The 14,176-nt window shown below is 40.5% G+C and overlaps 1 long non-coding RNA gene across 2 annotated transcripts in view; it reads right to left on the reverse strand.

Annotated features, from left to right (window-relative positions):
- Positions 1–851: 851 nt before the first annotated feature.
- Positions 852–14,176, reverse strand: part of LOC116041309 — a 111,820-nt gene continuing 98,495 nt past the window's right edge. For both annotated transcript variants that reach the window (XR_004102906.2, XR_004895426.1), the window contains exon 5: positions 852–1,123. This is a non-coding gene — a long non-coding RNA (uncharacterized LOC116041309). The remainder of the gene's footprint in view (positions 1,124–14,176) is intronic.

Consider the following 14,176-nt stretch of genomic DNA (forward strand, 5'->3'; position numbering starts at 1 on the left):
CTTAAACGGTCTAAGTTTTTACACAAGGTGAAACTTAACAGGTCAAGTTGTATTAACAGAGCGGTGAGTTGATGCAGTAGACAAATCAAGTATAACAATTAGTATCATTAATAAAAATCATTAGTAAACATAAATTTATTTTTCTGGAGTTATTTTGTCTAAAATAAGCATGTTAAGTTAAAGGTGCACTATGAGTTTCTGCATGACGTCACTTCTGATGAAGATGAAACACAAGTATGACTCACAATGAATAGATCCCCCCTTGTTATGCTTACTTACATGATAACTACAGACAACGCAGGCTGTATTCTAAAGCAGTGTAACATCCTCCCATGTTACGCTTACTTACATGATAACTACAGACAACGCAGGCTGTATTCTAAAGCAGTGTAACATCCTCCCATGTTACGCTTACTTACATGATAACTACAGAGAATGCGGGCTGTATTCTAAAGCAGTGTTAGATCCCCCTTGTTACACTTACTTACATAATAACTACAGGATAACTACGAGATAACCACGGGTTAGGCTGGCTGTAATCAAAAGCAATGTTAGTTCCTCCATTTTTTTCTTGTTCTTTTTTTTTTTAAAGATAATTTTTTTGGGCATTTTCAGCCTTTATTTTGATAGGACAGCTGAAGACATGAAAGGGTAGAAAGAGGGGGAATGACATGCAGCAAAGGGCCGCAGGTCGGCGTCGAACCCAGGCCCGCTGCGTTAAGGAGTAAACCTCTACATATGGGTGCCCGCTCTACCATCTGAGCCATCCGGCTGCCCCATTTCTTTCTTCATTTAATTTTAAAATTACATCCCTCTTTCATAAAGAAAACATAAAAATGACAAAACCCTCCTTAAAAGTAAATCACTTTATTTATAATTAGTGAAATGGAAATAAAAAAAAAACTTTTATGTAAACTGTCCACACTATGTCCTCCAGAGTAAAGAGTTTTTGTATAGTGTTGTGTCAAGTTGTGTCAGCTGTTAATGTAGGCTCTCAGGTCAATGGTCATCCTGATGCATCTTCCTGAGGATACTGAGACTTTCCTGATGCCGTTTCTCCTCTGATGGTTTTTAGTACTGTAAGGAGAGTCTGTTAAGTCCAGAACCAGGTCACACAGATGACCTGTAAAACATTGCACATTTAGTGTTAGATTATACTGTCATATCATATCAAGGTGATTACTGATAGGCAAAAGTTATAGGCTAGTTCTACAGTACTACATCATCTTAAATGTGTAGTTATGGCAACAGCTACAAACAATAATGTTGCTAGGTAGCCTACGTGTCCTGCGTCTCTGAGGCATTAAATCCGAAAGGACACAGTAAGCTGACTAGCCATGAGTCCATTATTTAGCTAGAATAAAATAGAATAGAATAGAATAGAATAAATCTTTATTGTCCACCAAGGTGGAAATTTTTCTTTGGCTCACCAGACATACAAGACAGATAAACATACAGACAACATAAAAAAGTATAAAAAAGATGAAAAATATCTGGATAAAAAAGTGGTTAATGCTTAAATACATTAAAATAGCAGCTCAGTTTGGTGTTGTCACTTGGTTTGGTTGAGGATACTGACTGATGCCAGAGGCACTCTGAAGTGCCTCCCAGACTTCAGGAGCTCAAACTGGCTGGAAAGAGGGTGTGTACTATCTGCAGTGATTTTCCTAGCTTTCTTCCTCATTCTGTCAGTGTATATTTGGGTCAGGTGTTTTTGGGGGTTTCCCACTATTTTGCTAGCCATTGACACTATCCTGTTAAGCTTGTGCTTGAGTTTGCAGCTTAAATGGCCAAACTGAGCTAAAAAAAACTACAGTAACGTTAGTGTGCTTTGCTCCTAATCATTGCTCCAGCAAAAAAAAAAAAAGATCACATTGTCTTCTATTATAAGTATGATGCCAAATTGGTTTATAATTGTATTCTGTGTCACATGCTTTCTGTGAAAAGTTACAAAATAAAGTTGTGAGAAGAAAAAAAACATCAGCAGGTCCACTGTGGTCGGGGATGGTCTACCTACAGTAGAAGGTGGGCCAGGCGTCCAGATTTTTGCTCAGTGTTATGGTCATACTATACCTTGTAACAGTAGCCTATGTAAAGTAGTTACATAATAACTACAGTATAATATATCTCTAAATTTCTCCCAAGTGTCCAGGTTATTGCTCAGTGCATGCTCCGTTTTAGTGCCTGTCTCTTTAAGCCCCCCTGCCAAACAAGCCAAGTCTGCTCTCATTGGTCAGCATTTCCGGGTCTACCCATCTGCATCCTCTGCATCTCTGCACTGTCATTGCAGCCAGGGAAGTATAGTATATAGTATAGTTGTGACATCACAGCTGTACGGAAGTCAGGACGGCTTGTTTAGAGCAGTGATTTTCAACCACTGTGCCGCGGCACACTAATGTGCCATGAGAGATCGTCCTGTGTGCGGTGGGAAATTATCAGATTTTACTTAATTGGTCCAACAATTTTTTTTTATTGAGTTTGTTGCGCATCTGTGCCTGCAATGTGATGACTGGCAGAGAAATTAAATACTATTCTGTGTCAGTACGTGGCAGTATAGCGCAATAATGACCTTGTTGATTTAAGACAATAGAATTACTGCTACCTTTCGCGCGTTCGCGGGATGCACGCGAAAGGTAGCAGTGACAGGATGTAAGCAGTAGGGCCGAGATCATCGATGTAAGCCTGCAACAGCGATGGATACATTTTTAAAAAGGAAAAATGCAGATGCTGATCTTATTAGGCTACAATGTGTCATTAACATTTTTGGTTGGTGGTGGCCGCGGGATTTTGTTAATGTAAAAAATGTGCCGTGGCTCAAAAAAGGTTGAAAAACACTGGTTTAGAGGCACCTTTTCTCTGCATTCCTCTGTGGATTAAGCATTTTGATATTTTTACAGTTTTCATATAGCACCTCAACCTGCTCTATTATAAAAAAAGACATGGAAATCTCACTTTTTACAAAATACTTACTCAAAATACTAAAATATTTTTTTAATTTCAAAAGTTTCAAGGTTTTGTTTTATCGAGCATGAGGGCACAGATCAATGCACACATCAACAGTTAGTGGAGGTAATGTGCAAAGAAGCAGCAATGCATCAACAAAGGTGGTGAAGAAGAAGACTGCAAGCTAGCAAACACGCATGTAAACAATGCGTAATCTAGCATATAAGAAACGGCAGAATGGAATGGTAAGAAATCAATTCAAAGTGTTTTTTAGGTCTCAAGGAGGTTGCAGGTTTCCATATCACACTTGTCTACATTGCACACTGGGATGCAATTGGCTTTCAAACTCCTTGGGATGTCACAAGTCCTGCTCGTACATTGATGTGTTAGACTGAGATTAAGGTGAGAAACTTGCCTCCTTCAGTAGTGTCAAACTCTGCACATACATCATTCTGCACAGTGAAGCTCAAACATCCAAGTGAAGTAGCAATAAGCACATTTGGACTGTAAAAATTACCACAGCACACATACTGAGTATATGGACCATAGGATATGACATACAGTGCAAAGAGACAGTGTGAGTCATTCATCAGACATTAGCCGACCCTTCCCTGTAATTTCGCCCCGTTCTCTCCTCGCCACTCCACAGTGTGAACTCTTATTAGAGCGGGCCCATATCTCTAACTGAACAATGACTTCATGTCTCTGCAGTTAATTATCTGTCTGATCCATACCATAGAGAAGAATGAATGAACTCCTGTGTTCCATACATAGGCTGCACTAATGTTCTTTCCATATAGGCAGGCACAGGCAGAGTCACAGGACAGACCTATTAGACCAATGTAATGAGTTTACATATGAGTAATGGCCGCACACTTACTTGCACAGAGAGCTCTCCGCACATTGTTTCTAAATCAGCTCCTCTCCTGATCCGAGTACTGCAAATCTTGCGACTAATTTTGCAGGTTGGGGAATGATTTTCAGCAAACAACTCCTGCATACAGATGGATGTGTTATACCATGTTTGCAGGTATAATCAATGTGCGCTATACAAAAGCAGTCATGTACGCCACTATTGTACGGTATATAAATTCAAAGAGGCTCTCAGTTTCTCTCAGTGAGCCCCTCTGTGTCTGATCTAATACTTGTACACTATATTGCGCTGAAATGCCGTAATGGCCCCATCTGTGATGCAGTGTATGTGCTAGTCCTGCATCAGTGCTTTTAAACACCTCAGCCATCATTCTGCAGCACTGGTGTTTATTTAAATGGATTTGGCCTGCTTAGGCTGTAAAGAGAGAGGGCATAAAACATGGAGGGCTAGTGAATTACCAGCAATAAAGCTGCGAGCCGAGCCTGTTGACGGACCTAAGCCGAGGTGGGCCAAACTAGGCCATGCAGGAATACCAAATCCCCAAGCTTGCCTCTAACAACAGCCTAAATTCTTGCTAATTGTCTCTCCTTGTCATCCCTGTTTACTCAAGCCTCACCACTCTCCCTGTCATAATGGATTCAGGGGCCTGACAAGCCATGTTTGATTGATTTCTCTCCCTGACCACTCAGTGGAAGGACTCCTGGCTGTGTGCCAGCTGTACAGTGGGGTGTCCCTGGTGTATGTGTGTGTGTGTGTGTGTGTGTGTGTGTGTGTGTGTGTGTGTGTGTGTGTGTCTGCATTGATGTGTGTGCACAGATGGAGCCACCATAGCATAACCGCCACACTATAACTCTGCAGTAGGACACTGCGGAATACAGCGTTGTGCCCGGAGGGTGTCATTAACATTTAGAAACAGCCCCAGCATCAGTCACACTGCCTCTGCTTAGGTGTGTTTAACCTTTCTATGTGGAGGGATATAGCAGCCAGAACAGAGGGGATTTAACAAAGAAATAGACCTGCTAGAATGGAGAGAAGTATTAAAATGCAAAGCAAAGTTGAACAGAGGAACTACAAAGGAACAGCATTTTTCCATAATATATATGTTTCGGTGTGTATGATTATGAAAGTCAAAGCAAAGTTGTACAGGTTTGATTGATTGAGAGGGAAAAAGCTGGACTCTAGCACTTATCAAATTTAAACTTCTTCTGTTCTATTGAGTCTGACTCTGTGCTGTTTCAGGTTTTTTGGGCGGCAGGGCTTAAACAGCTTCCATGATGGATGTGCAGGGCTGTCATCACCGGATCGCCTCAGTTAAGATGATAGATTCAAGTTCGCAATGAGGTCAATTAAAGTTCACGGCTCTGGAGATATCGTGCCTGGTGCTTTCCCTCGAGTCAGACATTCTGCTGACGATGACAATGATGGCGATTCTTCTGATGTTTATTTAATTCTAACTGAAGGATGGGCATGAGTCCAGTTGGCACAACGGGCAGAGCTGATGGCTTAAATCAGTGTTTCTGTTGAACTTCTGCACGATATGGCTGTGTGTGAGTTTTTGAGAGAGAGGCAAAGAGAGAGAGATAGCTATTCTCATTATCGCTGAATAACTAAGCATGCCCAGCCTGCCAATTATGGAGTGTGATTGTCAAAAGTTGTTAACATGTCTATGCGCAGATGTTGTGGCAAATCACTTACACTGATATTGAGCATCAATGTAAGTGATACTCAATATTGTATTTAGCTTTCAGGTCCAATCTTTAAAGACTGTATATAATCAGATTCCTCATAGCAAATGTTCATGGATCAGCATGTAATCTTGACATGGTTTATGTCAAATATGCAAAATGTAGAAGGTATGTGTTAATAAATTCCTCAAAATGTCAAAAATGACAGTATTCTGTGGCTTATAGATTAGCATCACAATTAAAGAGCACTACAAACAGCACAACATATGCTGAATATGATCTAAACCCAGTAATCTAATGGTAAATTATGAAGCACAGTTAAATAAAAGGGGAGCATTAGCCATAGCTGTCAGCTTACTCTGATTGATAGACCGCACCGGTCGTGGCAGACAGGGTAAAGTATTGAGTGTGGGAAGCTGTGTGTGTGTGTGTGTGTGTGTGTGTGTGTGATTGCAGATGTGTATTACAACTATTATCAGAGACATAAATCACTTTATGAGGTAAGCTTACATTATGATGAATGTAATGCAGCACATACTGTTCAGTATGTCAAACACAGTGTTATAGAGGAAGGTTTGTATATAAAATTCTAATTAGGGGCTAATCCTTCCATGTGTCTAAACGGATATGTATCAGAGTGCAGTAGAGAGTAATTTCTGTCCTCAGTTATGAATAGATGCTCCAATACTGCACCTAGTTTAAAACAGGCTCACAGTAAAGCCCATTAAAAAAAGACCCATTTTAGCTGTATTTCTTAATTTGGGATGTGTTTTGAGTCAAAGCCACATGTATGCAGGCTAAATTGGAAATACACATTCTGAAATTGGCAGATTTGATAATATGGTATTAATAAGTATTGTGAATATGTATAGTGAAATGTAAATTGGACATCAGTACATTAGATCTAACCTGATGTTACAAAGCTAACTAAAGTATTACTGTCTTCGCACCCATACTGAAAGCCTCACAGCTTTGTCATATTTAGCAATTTAGATTAAACATTATGCTGGGAACCAGACAAATCTGCAAGCTAATGTTTTATTTGGTCTATCAGATATGTGTGGTCAGCCTCCGGTTCAGACAGATTTCCAGCCGGCCGGAACCTAGCCAATCAGAATAATTTATCTCATATGGGGCGGGTTTGATACGATGACTGACTTGCGGAACCTTCGCGTTTTACACAAAATACATGATGATGACATTTTTGGCTCGGGACACTACAGCAAGCATAAACCTCGCTTAGTAAAGAGAATCACTGTTGAGGCATTTTTGAAAACAACCCTGATGGCTGCAGCTGTGTGGAACTTTCTGTTCAAGTACTACTTTCAAATTCTGATGGCAAAAATGGCAACACCCATTCACAGTCAATATAGAATGTGAAGTTGATTTCACGCTGGTACGAGGCTACGGGCACTTGGTCCGGGGGCGCCATCTTATGAAGACGTGTTTAACAGTGCCTGCTGCGGTTTGTTTACCGGCATATTACAGCTATGCCTAGGCTATAGCACCAACTTTACTGTAGCATAGTTTATTCGCATCCATCCAGTTGATGGAAACGCACCTAATTTTAGCAACATTTCAAAAATGTGCTCGATAATTGGTATCATGGTTTCAACCTCCTCATATAACTCTTGGAATGAAAATGCCTAACTGTTCCTTCAAAGTTGAGCTCTGTACTGAGAGCTAATCAGTGTTCTCATAAAAGCAAAGAAGATGCGATTGAAATGATATGAGATGTAATGACCTTATGATGCGAAACCATCCTATTAGCCAGACTGAGAGTAACAGGTCAGGCTGTGGTCCCTAGCAGGGAAACATAATCCCTCTGAGACAGAAAATCCTCAGTATGGAATACAAATATTCCATGATGAGAGTAAATGTATGTCTTCCTTACTTTATAACCTTTGTATACCTTTCATTAAAGATAGATCTTTCCTAAATAATTTTTAGTTTAACAGCTGAATGATGTTCAGCAGTGGCGGTTCTACATTGAATTACACCCAGAGCGAGACCCCCTCCTCCCCCCCAACAACATAAGTGAAAGAGAAAATTATATTTCTCAATTGCACAAATCCTTCATTAGAGCATTTGAAAAACACACTTAAGAGAATCCAGTTATTTAACTATTGCAATTACAACAGGAAACACACTTTTTAAGGTGAACAATCTCCACAATGAACACAATTCTGCACAAAATATGACAGTATAGGTTATCAGAACTTAAAATACACTATATACATAAATGTGCCAACAATATATACAATAATAATTTTTTTTACAAGATTAATAAATTAATAAAACGGTGTACAACAAGCTATATATATATATATATATATATATATATATATATATATATATATATATATATATTTTTTTTTATCATTTCAAGAGGTCCTGTGCTTTAATTTGAAGAGGTCTATCATGAGTTTTTGTCTGCCTAAGCAGATAGAAAAGCTACAATTCTCGTTAAGAAAGTTTGCATGATGTGCAACGTTTATATAGGCTACTAATGCAATCATATTGTAAAGCATGCCTACGTCTTTTATTGCTGTAGTGTTTTGTCCACCACTCAGTTTTTGGCTCAGTTTTATCAAGGGGCAAAGTGTTTTAAGGGGTTGTGCTTACCGCAGGACCCTCACTAACTCATCTCTGTCTCTCTCCTCCTGTCCTCCTCACTCTGCATGCCACTGTCGCCGACACCACCCCCACCACTGTCATCAGCCACGGAAGCTGATGAAGGTCCTGCTACTGCCGACAACATGTCTTTTCGCATTTTTCTTTTATTTGAGCCGCTTGGGTAACTTTTTTTGATTTTCGCGTTTAGACCATTGTAATAAAAGAAAGGTTTAGACTCGTTTTGCTCTGTCTCTGTGTACTTCAGAGTTCTCCTGTTCGCGCCTGGTCCCGCCCCGTTACGGACTAGTCCATTTCATTATGAAAGTAGGAGGTGCAAGCAGGGCGCCTGCAGCTGCAGTGGGCGCCAATCTGCCAATTCTCCACACAGTGAAATGATAGATAATAGAAAACTGCTTCGCGGAGCAGAAGATTTTTTTTTTTTTCAAGTGCTCGTTGCGCCCCCCCATGACTCATGATAAAATGCCGCCCCGGGCGGCTGCCCGGGTCGCCCGTGCCAAAAACCGCCACTGATGTTCAGAACCGACAGACAACCAGCAGGTTTCAAACAATACATTCTCACTCGCAGGATGTCAAAAAGCAACGCTCGGTCAGGTGCCTTTGGTGTTTGTTACTGACTCAAAAAGTCTCCGTTTAGCCCTTTAGGGCGTCACTTTTTGACGCTCTGGGTCAGGACGTACCTTTAACTGACATACGGCACAAGAACGCGACAGTGGGGGTGATTTTCGGTCTTTCAAACTACTTGCTACCATTGCTGCTCTTAATACTAAGTCATCTTACAGCGCCGCGGCCAAGCTGTAAGTTTTTTATATCAGAAATATGGGTTTCTTTCAACCAAATTGCCCAAAAATAACAAGGATGAACATTATATGGATATGTTATCGCAGGTCAAATTAATGATTACTTCCATTAAATTTTGGGTGTTTTAAATGGTTTTAAAACCGTATCCTGACTAAACTTTGAAATTAACTAATCTGTGATTCAGACAACATCCTCTGATCTTAACCATTATTCAAACTAATTCATAATTTAAGCTTTTTTGTAACTCAAAAATTAGGTATAATGTAATATAGTAGGTTTATTGACCAAGAATAAATAAAGCGTTGAAGAAAGTGACAAAACATTTTTAAAAAAAGTGTCAAAAGCATTGAAAAATATGACAAAAAACCTGCAAAAAAAGTTCATTTTCAATTTTGACCCAAAGACAACAAGTGTAAAGTGTTAAAGTGCCCATATTATGAAAAAAACACTTTTTCTGGGATTTGGGGTGTTATGTTGTGTCTCTGGTGCTTCCACACACATACAAACTTTGAAAAAAATCCATCCATGCTGTTCTGAGTGAGATACGGTTTCTGAATGTGTCCTGCCTTCAGTCTCTGGGTGAGCTGGTCAAAATCGGCACGGCTTGTGACGTCACAAGCCGAAACGCGCAGGCTAACCGCAACATTAGCTCGTAGCGTTAGCGTTAGCATGCTAACGCTAATGCTAACACTAGCATGCTACCTCGTTCTCAATAGCAAAGCACTGCTACAACACACACAAGTTCACCATAATCTACTAAAGAACTACTTACATGTGTGCCCTCATTTAGAAGTCTCCCAGCTAATCCTGCCTTGTAACTGACTGAAGTTGTAGAAACAGCCTTTCTTTTACTGTCTATGGAGCTAGCTAGCTGACATGATCTACATCTGAGCTACTGCGCATGTGCAAGTGCAATCAAAGATAGTACAGAAGAAGAAGAAGAAAAGAGTTCTCACTCTGTAGCTAAAACAGAGACCAGCTGAAAAGAGGATCTGCAGCAGTGAGAGAGAGCGGTGCAGTACAACAAAAATATGGTGTTTTTTGAAAATTAAACCATGTAAACCTACTCTGGTACAACCTTAAAATACAATTATGAACCTGAAAATGAGCATAATATGGCTGCTTTAAGGGTGATTGTTGCGTCGGTATCTGACGCTGAGAGCCACTGATCAAGCATCAGTATTTGACAAGTTGGGAATGAGAACAGGTTGTTTTAAACCAGCCTTGACACCTCTTCTCTCTCTGATTGTCTACAAAGCCGGACTCAGTCTGACTGGGTCTGGTGGTCCGGTTCACCCACTGGCTACGCTGGAAATCAAGAAAGGGGGGGAGACCTCCACTCCAAAAACACATTGAAGGAGAACAAGGACACTTGTGCTTGGACGTAAAAGAAAGAGCAAACACCTGCAGCCTGGCCCCGTCCAAATGGAAATGGAGAGGAAACACAGGAACATTTAGGTCTGACAGGAAGAGGAGCACGATGACGAAGAAACAGAGTTGGCAGATTAAGGTACTGGCCTCTGCAATCTGTCACTGTGAATCTAATGGTAGCTTTAGTGCTATTGCCAGCGGTACAAAACATGAATTTTGTTTGATGTGGTTAAGAATAATAGTCCATTTTCTCTGCAGTGTGAGCAATCACCATAAAAGATATTTTCCTTCATAAATGACCCATTTTTTGTATTGATTTTGCCGTGCTGACATTTGAGATGACTGCAACAAAGTTGAAGCTGTACTCAAGGCCACTAGAGGATCACCATTCTACCGCTTTAAATGGATATTTCCCATGTGGATTAGTTGTCTTTTATGACTTAGTTTCAACTGCACAACAACAGCTCTCAGCCTGATCGCAAGTTTTAAAAAGAAGTGCATTTTATCCGCACACACCGAGAGGATACTGAACACAGCAGTAAAAGCCCAGCCAGAGAGTCTTCATGATGTTCACAAAGAGAAGAAGTACAAACACAATGAGATGCACACGGCATCTTGAAGAGCAACACCATGACAGGCGGTCCCAAGGGGGTTGATTACAAATGCTGCAAGCTTTTCGCCATCGCAAACAAACAAGAAGCGGTTCAAAGAGGGAGTCTAATTCAAAGTAAAACAAGACACCAACCTTCATCTTTTGGAGCCTTCATCAGCATCTGATGAGTAAAAGGTAAATGCTTTGGTTCTGAGAGCATTAACGCTACAAAAGTTCTCTGTTCGTAAATCACTTTTTTCGTTGTTGCTTTGAACCATAAGATAAATTGTGCTAATTGAGGATGGTGAAAAACTCTGAATTGAAACTTGCTGTTTGTGTAAGAATACAGACAAATGTAGCAGTTCTGCTTGAAAGATCCAAATGTGTCGTCTCTGAGGCTGCAGTTTATTTCTGTCACAGGAAAAACACGAGACAGGTCGCGTTTAATCCATATGTGCGACTAATGAGTGTCTGTTAGTGTGTAAGAGTGTGTGACTTTAGCACCAAGACAACTCCGATTATTTCTGGATATGGAGTAAATGGGAATCATTTTCTCTTTGATGAGCTTTTTGCTTAAATCTGTCAGACGCCTGCCTTCACGCTTCTGCAAGATAGTACGATGATGACAACATTTTTGGGCAAACACACACACACACACACACACACACACACATGCTAAAGGTAAATGCGTTGAGATTTCTCAGATACACTCCGGTCAAACACTCTTGATATATTCACTGCCTGCCTGAGCCTCACTGTTTTGAATTACCTGTATGGTAATTTCGGAGAAACTATACATTTAAAAGAGCCTATTTCTATGGCTATGAAGAGATACGGGCGGTTTAGGTCAGAATCGCTCGTGCACCCATTTTCTCCATCAAACACCCACCGAGTGAGCCATTCAAATCTATACAGACTCGCCTGCTTCTCTATTAAGTGCTCATTTAGCGATAGAAAGACGGAAGAAGATGATGGGAGAAGCGAGCCGTCGGACCAGCCAAATGGTGTGGGCCGGCAAAATCGCACACACTACTGTATATCCAAAAAGAGGCAGATCATTTGAAAGAATATTACAGCTGCAACTTAAACCTGGAGCCAAGCCAGCAGTGAAAAGACTTGAATTTCACTCTTAATCTCTTACTCGCTCTCTTTCTCCCTCCTACCAACACATTTTTACTTTCCTTTCCAATCTCACTCACTCTCCCACCTCATCATCTAATCCAGCCTGAGGGTAGAGGAGTGTGTGTGTGATAGATGAGCCAGTCTTAGCCCCGCTCTAACCCCTAGCTCCCTACACACACACACACACTCTCTCAAATGTGTACTCTTATAAAAAGTCTGTCAGCATACATGCACATACTGTACACAGGCATCCACCTACACAGAAACTGCTTTTCTGACTCACACATGGACGTATTGATACACACATGGACACACACACACACACACACACAAACACACACAACTGGCATGGCTGGCTAGGTGAGGGCATGCTTTGTCTGTGATTAGAAGGGCAGGGGTTATGATCTAGGTGCCGAGGTGCGATGCTGCATGTATTATACATTGAACAATGAATCTTTGGAGAAAATGGTAATCCAAACATAGATGAAATATTCATGGCGCATGGCTGTGTGGTTCACCTCTTTTTGCTCTTTAACCAGATAAGATCCATGCGGGGTTAAAGCAGAGGTAAATGAGATAGGGAGAGGAGGGGAGAGAGTGCAGAGAGCAGAGGAAAAAGGAGAAGTAATGTAGTGAAGCATGAAATCATGGCTGGCTTGTGTAATTTAGCTCCGGGATGGAGCTCACTGGCTAGAATTTCATTCCCCTTAGGCCTGCTTTTAACACACACTTCCACGCACACACACAAGTGCACAGTACAGCTATACATAAAAAAACTAATATATTGCAAATAATTAATGAGCTGTATTCCAGCTATCTGCACAAGGCCTTTTCAATCTGTTCATCTCTCCTTGGGAAACATTGCTCACACATTTCTTGATGCTTCCGGTTTTTGTCCTTATTCTAAAAAAGATATTCCTATTTAATATTACAATTCCTGTTTACATGGCTAATTGAAATGAATGCATACTCTGATCACATCAAAATATGGAAAAAAAAGTGGAACAACTGAAGCCATTTGTGCCATTTTGCTTCCATACGCATCGTCAACATTGGATTTTTTCAAGGTTTTCCACCGGTGGCGGACTTGTTAGACCATGTGAACACAGTCTCCCTCTTTCATTCTTTCAACCACCTTCTTGAAAAGGTCTGCGTTGATATATCTATGTCTTTCGTAATGTTTAAAAGCAGCTATGTTTGTCCTTCCAACCACAAATGTGGGCTTTTCTTTTGGGCATGCGTCTCTACCCCATCCTTGCAAACTGTTGGCTAGTAGATCTGTGCACAGCGCACCAAGCTTACCAAAAACAGGCAAGAGGCCCAAATTGAGACGAGCATTTCGAATGCACTGTATATATGTCCAGAGAATGCTCCTAAAACCTGAATTATATCGGCATATCCCACGTACTACGAACTTACAGGTTTATACGATCGCTATGACAATTTTTTCAATTCTTTTAACAGCTTTTCTAAATTAACTTTTCTTAATGCACCAACACACCTACAACACATAATTGGCAAAACAGTTCATTTCATTCTCAAAATCACACATTGTAAACTAAACTCCAACACTGATTTTCAAAATACAATAATACACTAACACAATGTACTATGTCTACCAAAACAATGCAATCATGTCTCAAAATCAAATAATTCTTCCAAAACACTAACACATGTTCTCTTCCAACAGGAACATTTAGTCAATCACTGCAAAATGTCATACAAAACACTAACATCACATGGAATTACAGAAACTGCATTAATAGACAATACAGTAATCAGAAAAATGCAATATTCGGAAAAGGGACTAATTCGGAATTTTCCAAACGGAATGTGCTGTTTACATGACCTGTATCGAATTAGGAATATTGTTTCCTCTCCATCCACTGTCCTGGTGAGCAGTGGAAAAAAAGGGATAGTTGTTTAGGGTTTTACAGGACTCGATGGATGTCTAGTAAAAGAAGCACAAGCTGATCAAGCGGAAAGCGCAGCAGGAATTCAGGTTTCAAGGTAGGTGGGTTCCACCAGAGAGAGACGGCTGGTAAACCTTCATATCAGGCAGGGTCAGGAGGTAGGTACGTGTGTGTGTGTGTGTGTGTGTGTGTGTGTGTGTGTTGTATCTCGGTAATATTCAGAAGGAGAGGGTGTAATGCA

The sequence above is a fragment of the Sander lucioperca genome, chromosome 16, assembly GCF_008315115.2.
Source record: "Sander lucioperca isolate FBNREF2018 chromosome 16, SLUC_FBN_1.2, whole genome shotgun sequence".
In the NCBI taxonomy this organism is placed as follows: domain Eukaryota; kingdom Metazoa; phylum Chordata; class Actinopteri; order Perciformes; family Percidae; genus Sander; species Sander lucioperca.